The following is a 7,710-nucleotide window of genomic DNA, read 5'->3' on the forward strand; positions in this document are numbered from 1 at the left end:
GTCGACCATGGCGAGGCCTGTTCTGAGTGGAACCTGTCCTGTTAAACCGCTGTATGGTCTTGGTATATAGATATATATATGTGTGTGTGTGTGTGTGTGTGTGTGTGTATGTGTATGTATATGTATATGTGTATGTGTGTGTATATATATATATATATATATATATATATACATACACACACGAGCAGGGCCCTCACATTCCTTCTGTACTGAAATGTATTGTAATTGTACTTATATTGTAAAGAGCTGCGTAAACTGTTGGCGTTATATAAATCCAGTATAATAATAGTGATTGATTGCACTTGGGTATTATGGGTTGAGATATAGATAGATATATAATTTTTTTTTTTTTAATCAACCCATAATACCCAAGTGCAATCACTCCTATAATTCCACTCATGAATATATGTATACTTTATGTACTGCTATACACACGTGTTCCCACAAGTTAAATAAGTCAAAAATAAATATGATCCGTGCCGCACAGTACTATGCAATAAACAGACCAATCTGTACCCTCTAATTGCTCTTCATAAAGTGCTCAGTGTCATCACTCAGATTAAATGGAAAAAAAAAAAATTCTTATTCCACATGTACCAAGCTATTTGTGTGTACCCCTTTAAATACAAACATCCCTTTAAAGTGCAATTATAACTTTCCTATTAATTCCTTATGTATTAGGTGCAATAAACAAGTTCTGTGCAATATATCAGTGTATATATACATTCTTCTCCAATAATACTAGGTATCCATATGTGCCAACCGACTAAAGACATGTGGTCACTCTCTTTGTACTACACTATCTTATAAGTGGAGATTTCAGAATATAATGTTCATGTGTATGCAATTATCTCTGTCCACAGTAGGACTTCTCAGAGGAAGTCACGTGATTGCCTTAACACATAGGGCGGAGCCAGTGACATCATGACGCTACCAGGAAGTGTGCTCTGTTTTATTGGAGGTCTTCTTTAAAGAAAATTTGAATCTGATGATATGTACCAGATTCAACATCCAATAGTATATACAGGTGAAACTTGAAAAATTAGAAAATTGTGCAAAAGTTCATTTATTTCAGTAATGCAACTTGAAAGGTGAAACTAATATATGAGATAGACTCATTACATGCAAAGCAAGATAGTTCAAGCCGTGATTTTGTAATAATTGTTATGATTATGGATTTGGGGTTTTCATGAGCTGTAAGCCATAATCTCAGAAAATTAGAATATTGTGAAAAGGTGCAATATTCTCGGCTCAAAGTGTCCCACTCTAATCAGCTAATTAAGCCAGAACACCTGTAAAGGGTTGCTGAGCCTTTAAATGGTCTCTCAGTTTGGTTCAGTAGGAATCACAATCATGGGAAAGACTGCTGACCTGACAGTTGTGCAGAAAAAAACCATCATTGACACCCTCCATAAGGAGGGAAAGCCTCAAAAGGTAATTGCAAAGGAAGTTGGATGTTCCCAAAGTGCTGTATCAAAGCACATTAATAGAAAGTTATGTGGAAGGGAAAAGTGTGGAAGAAAAAGGTGCAAAAGCAGCAGGGATGACCGCAGCCTGGAGAGGATTGTCAGGAAAAGGCCATTCAAAAGTGTTGGGGACTTTCACAAGGAGTGGACTGAGGCTGGAGTCAGTGCATCAAGAGCCACCACACACACACACACAGACGGATCCTGGACATGGGCTTCAAATGTTGTATTCCTTTTGTCAAGCCGCTCCTGAACAACAAATAAACATCAGAAGCGTCTTACCTGGGCTAAAGAAAAACAGACCTGGTCTGTTGCTCAGTGGTACAAAGTCCTCTTTTCTGATGAGAGCAACTTTTGCATCTCATTTGGAAACAAAGGACCCAGAGTATGGAGGAAGAATGGAGAGGCACACACTGCAAGATGCTTGAAGTCCAGTGTGAAGTTTCCACAGTGTTGATTTGGGGAGCCATGTCATCTGCTGGTGTTGGTCCACTGTGCTTCATTAAGTCCAGGGTCAACGCAACCGTCTACCAAGAGATTTTGGAGCTTCCTTCTGCAGACTAGCTTTGTGGGCACCTGCCCACACTGCCAAAAGCACCAAAACCTGGTTCAAGGACCGTGTGATTACTGTGCTTGATTGGCCAGCAAACTCACCTGACCCCCATAGAAAATCTATGGGGCATTGCCAAGAGAAAGATGAGACATGAGACCGAACAATGCAGAAGAGCTGAAGGCCGCTATTGAAGCATCCTGATCTTCCATAACACCTCAGCAGTACCACAGGCTGATAACTTCCATGCCACGCCGCGTTGAGGCAGTAATTGCTGCAAAAGGGGCCCAAACCAAGTACTGAGTACATATGCATGCTTATACTTTTCCGAGGTCCGATATTGTTTTATGTACAATCCTTGTTTTATTGATTGCATGTAATATTCTAATTTTCTGAGATTGTGGATTTGGGGTTTTCATGAGCTGTAAGCCATAATCATCACAATGATGACAAATCACAGCTTGAACTATCTTGCTTTGCATGTAATGAGTCTCTCATATATTTGTTTCACCTTTTAAGTTGCATTACTGAAATAAATGAACTTTTGCACGATATTCTAATTTTTCGAGTTTCACCTGTACACTCTCCTGTTATTTTTCCCTAACCATATAGCTGGTTATTTGTATTTACCACTGCATATAGATATACAAAAATAACATTGTCTATTTTTAAACTTTATATATTAACTAAATTATATACCACACTTTTTTTTTTATCTGATTAATTGACCAACTAGTCAATTATGAAAGTAATAGTCAGTTGCAGCCCTAAATTTCATAAGGGTACAGTGTTGCATGACTCAGTAGTTGACTCAAAGTGTGACAGCACTGAAAATTAGCTTGGACTGGAAAGGGGTGAAAATGATCAGACTTGAAGCAGTTAATGTGTTGCATATTTTGTGTAATTCTAAATATTTTTACTAAATTATTTTCTCCTGTTTGTCCTGAAACAGGATCCTAAATATGCATATGTTTTGATACATTTGTCAGTGCTGAATGGTTGACAAAGAAATTTTAGATTTCTTGATGCTAGCAATCTTCTAGTACAATGCCCTCTAAAACCACAGCTATTCAAACTTCTCAATAATTATTTTGTACATTCCATCTATAAATGATTTTTAAAAAAGGGGGAAAACTTAAACTTCATTTTACTTCCTATATTATTCTATAATTGCAATAGGTATAGTATACAGTAATGGTGCTTTTGAATATGATGTATACAGTTCTGCCAAATAGAACTAAATATACTGTTCTACTAATTAAAGTGAAACTTTATGAATGCAAGTGTGAAGTGGAACAGAAGGGAGGAAATTGGCAGAAGGAAATAAGGGCAGAGTTCAAAAGGTATTTAGCATTTCTGACTCTGACACCCCTGACTGGAGATTGAAGAAAGATCAATAATGCAGCTCCATAATCAGTGATTCTAAAGGCTTGTTTATTTTTTTTAAGAAAAAATAACAAATATGTCTATACTGCAGTGGTTTTGCACAGAGCAGCCTGGATCCTTCCTTTTCTCAGGTCCCCCAGTGTCAGAATGCCCGCCGCAAGTCCTGCTATATGTTGTCGCCAATATTTGTAAAAAAAAAAAAAAAAAAAAAAAAATCCCAGTATACATAAAATTGTGTTCAAAATAATGGCAGTGTGTTGAAAAAAGTGAATAAAGCTCAAAATCCTTCTAATAGCTTTTATTTCCATACACACAAATGCATTGGGAACACTACACATTCTATTCCAAATCAAAACATGAAGAAATATATATCAAATTTGTGTTCCTCTAAAAAAAAAAAAAATGAAGAAAAGTGAATATTAGACTGTTTAAAAAAAATAGCAGTGTTTGTATTCTTCTTTACAAACTCAAACATTCACTATATAAACTGAAAAATGTTTGAAGATTTTGCTTTCCTTTGAATCACTTAATGAATATTTCTTGTATAAGCGCTGTTTCTGAGAACTGCTGTACATCTGTGTTGCATGGAGTCAACCAACTTCTGGCACCTGTGAACAGGTATTCCAGCCCAGGATGATTGGACTACATTCCACAGTTCTTCTCTTTCTTGGTTTTGCCTCAGAAACTGCATTTTTGATGTCACCCCACAAGTTTTCTATTGGATTAAGATCCGGGGATTGGGCTGGCCACTCCATAATGTCAATCTTGTTGGTCTGGAACCAAGATATTGCACATTTACTGCTGTTTGGGGTCGTTGTCTTGTTGGAACACCCATTTCAAGGGCATTTCCTCTTCAGCATAAGGCAGCATGACCTCTTCAAGTATTCTGATGTATTCAAACTGATCCATGATCCCTGGTATGCAATAAATAGGCTCATCATCGTAGTATGAGAAACATCCCCATATCATGATGCTTGCGCAACCATGCTTCACTGTCTTCACAGTGCACTGTGGCTTGAATTCAGTGTTTGGGGGTCGTCTGACAAACTGTCTCCGGCCACTAGACCCAAAAAGAACAATCTTACTTTCATCAGTCCACAAAATGTTGCGCCATTTCTCTTTAGGCCAGTCAATGTGCTCTTTGGCAAATTGTAACCTCTTCAGCACGTCTTTTTTTTTTTTTTTTTTTCCAACAGTGGGACTTTGCAGGGGCTTCTTGCAGATACTGTATTTTTCGCTCCATAAGATGCACTTTTTCCCCCCCAAAAAAGGGGGGAAAATGTCAGTGCGTCTTATGGAGCGGCCGGTCCGGTATTTCCACCGCCGCCGTGTCAGAATACCGGCCGCCCGCTCAGCTCTGCAGCGGGACCTTATGGAGATGACTGCTGACCTTTGGGGAGGTGGGGAGCAGGTACCTGAATTTGACAGGTACCCGCTCTTACTTCTTTGTTCTTTGATCTTACCTGTTCCTCTATCCAGCGGCGCGCTGTCTTCCCGGCTTCTGTAGTGTGGGCACTGGGCATGACAGCCGGGTGCCAAGTGCGCATGCGCAAGAAGCGGTGCTTTTTGTGAATGGTAAGGCGGTACCTGGGACACATGACAGATCCCAGAAGCCGCCGGACCAATCACAAAGCGCAAGTGCTTCTCGCTCATGCGCACTGGGCACCCGGCTGTCATGCCGAGCGCCATTACAGAAGCCGGGAAGACAGCGCGCGGCTGGATAGAGGAACAGGTAAGATCAAAGAACAAAGAAGAGCGGGTACCTGTCAAATTCAGGTACCCGCTCCCCCCCCCCCCCCTCCCCAAAGGTCAGCAGTCATCCCCTGTACTGTCCACAGTCTCTGGTCATCCCTGTGCTGTCCGCAGTCTCTGGTCATCCCTGTGCTGTCCGCAGTCTCTGGTCATCTCCTGTACTGTGTCCGCAGTCTCTGGTCATCTCCTGTACTATGTCTGCAGTCCATTAGTTCAGAATTTTTTTTCCTGTTTTCTGCCTCTAAAACCTAGGTGCGTCTTATGTTCAGGTGCGTCTTATGGAGCGAAAAATACGGTAGCTTGGCTTCACATAGGTGTCTTCTAATTGTAACAGTACTCACAGGTAACTTTAGACCTTCTTTGATCTTCCTGGAGCTGATTGTTGGCTGAGTCCTTGCCATTTTGGCTATTCTATCCATTCGAATGGTAGTTTTTCGCTTTCTTCCACGTCTTTCAGGTTTTGGTTGCCATTTTAAAGCATTTGCGATCATTTTAGCTGAGCAGCCTATCATTTTCTGCACTTCTTTATATGTTTTCCCCTCTCCAATCAACTTTTTAATCAAGGTACGCTGTTCTTCTTTACAATGTCTGGAACGACCCATTTTCCTCAGAATTTCAGAGAGAAATGCACTGTAACCAGCATGTACAACATTTGCTGCCTTCCTTCCTTAAATAAGGGCAATAATTGCCACCTGTTTTTCAAAGAATGAATGACCTCACTAATAGAACTCCACACTGCTATTATTTTGAACATGCCCCTTTCAATTAGTGATTCAATTACACAGAATCAGCAGCATGCATGTCATGACTGTTGGGTCTGTTGGATTTCTATTACTCTACTACACCTGCTAATAAATTATTTGCCATGTAGAAATATCATTTCTACCAAAAACAGTGATTGATCCGGTTAGTGATGTCTGACTGCTATTATTTTTAACACAACTGTACATTTACACATATTGGGATTTTTTTTTTTTAAGCGAAGACATGTAGCAGAATACATTTAGACCTAAATTTATGATGAAATGATTTTTTTTTAAATTATTTTTACTGGACATGTTTAACCACTTGCCTACCGGGCACTTTCACCCTCTTCCTGCCCAGGCCAGTTTTCAGCTTTCAGCGCTGTTGCACTTTGACAATTGTGTGGTCATGCAACACTGTACCCATAGGACATTTTTATAATTTTTTTTTTTTTTAGACCGATAGGTGCTATGTAATCACCACTGATTATTGGTGCTATGTAATCACCACTGGGTGCTATGTAATCACCACTGATTTTTTGGTGCTATGTAATCACCACTGGGTTTTATATTTTTTGCTAAACAAACGAAAAACCTTTTTGAAAAAAAAAGTTTTTTTCTTAGTTTCTGTTATAAAAGTTAGTAAATTAGTAATTTTTCTCCTTCACTGATGTGCGCTAATGAGGCTGCCGTGATGAGCAGTAATAGGCTGCACTGGTAGGTGGCACTGATGGGCATTGACAGGCATCACTGATGGGCACTGAAAGGCAGTACTCATATATGGCACTGATAGGCAGCACTGACTGGCACTGATAGGTGGCACTGAAAGGCAGTTCAGATGGGCACTGATATGTGGCATTGATGTACACTGATATGTGGCATTGATGTGCACCGATGGACACTGATGGGGCTACACTGATCCCTGATGATCAGTGTAGATGTTCCCTCTGAGGAATGGTGATTACCGGCTATCCTCTCCTCATGAGCTGTCAGCGAGGAGAGAAATGCCGATAACCGGCATTTCCTTATTTACATGCGACCAGCTGTGATTGGACACAGATGATCATATGACAGAGACCCGAAGTCATTGGCTCTTTCCACTGATCGATGATTCGCTGTGTCCCTGGGGGCGCGCATGCGCATCTTATGACGTCGTCCTAGTACGAGAGCACTGCCTTGCGCCCATCATTTCCTTATATGGTGGGCGGGAGGCAGTTAATAGCAAAAAGTCAAAAATATTGTTTGTGTTTTTTTCTCAAAACTGTGTTTTTTTTTTTTTTTATAGCACAAAAAATAAATACCACACAGGCGATCAAATACCACCAAAAGAAAGCTCTGTTTGTGGAAAAAAAGGTTGTAAATTTCATTTAGGTGCAAAGTTGCATGACCGCACAATTCTCAGTTAAAATAACGCAACGCCGTAATGCAAAAATGGCCTTGTCAGGAAGGGGGCTAAATCCTCTGGAGGCCAAGTGGTTAATATCTCTTTAAATATTTTTTAGATGCAAGTGTTGTAAATACTTTGAAGTCTCTGTAGAGCAGTTGGAGTGGGAGAGAAAAGAGCGGTACAGTGACCTAATCAGTTCATGTGTTGACAAGAAGTATGCTAATAGGAAGAGAGAGTGACAGAGATAAGCTCATCACTGTGTTACTTTTTTTAATATGTCAAATTATAAGGTGAGGTAGGTCCAGGGCAACATGGGCTCTGAAGAATTGGGTTGATGGATGATGGTCAATAGGCTGAGGGCAGCTGTGACAGAAAAAAGGTACTCCAGGGGAAATATTTTGAAAGAAGGCAAATAATGCAGTAAAA

The 7,710-nt window shown here is 40.1% G+C and overlaps 1 protein-coding gene across 1 annotated transcript in view; it reads left to right on the forward strand.

The window, feature by feature from the left end:
* The window catches only part of SNRNP35 (small nuclear ribonucleoprotein U11/U12 subunit 35), a 51,129-nt gene that overhangs the window by 8,720 nt on the left and 34,699 nt on the right, over positions 1-7,710 (forward strand). The window lies entirely within an intron of this gene.

This window comes from Staurois parvus, unplaced genomic scaffold (assembly GCF_062004578.1).
Source record: "Staurois parvus isolate SC_StPar_1 unplaced genomic scaffold, SC_StPar_1.0 ptg001418l, whole genome shotgun sequence".
NCBI classification, from domain to species: Eukaryota; Metazoa; Chordata; class Amphibia; order Anura; family Ranidae; genus Staurois; species Staurois parvus.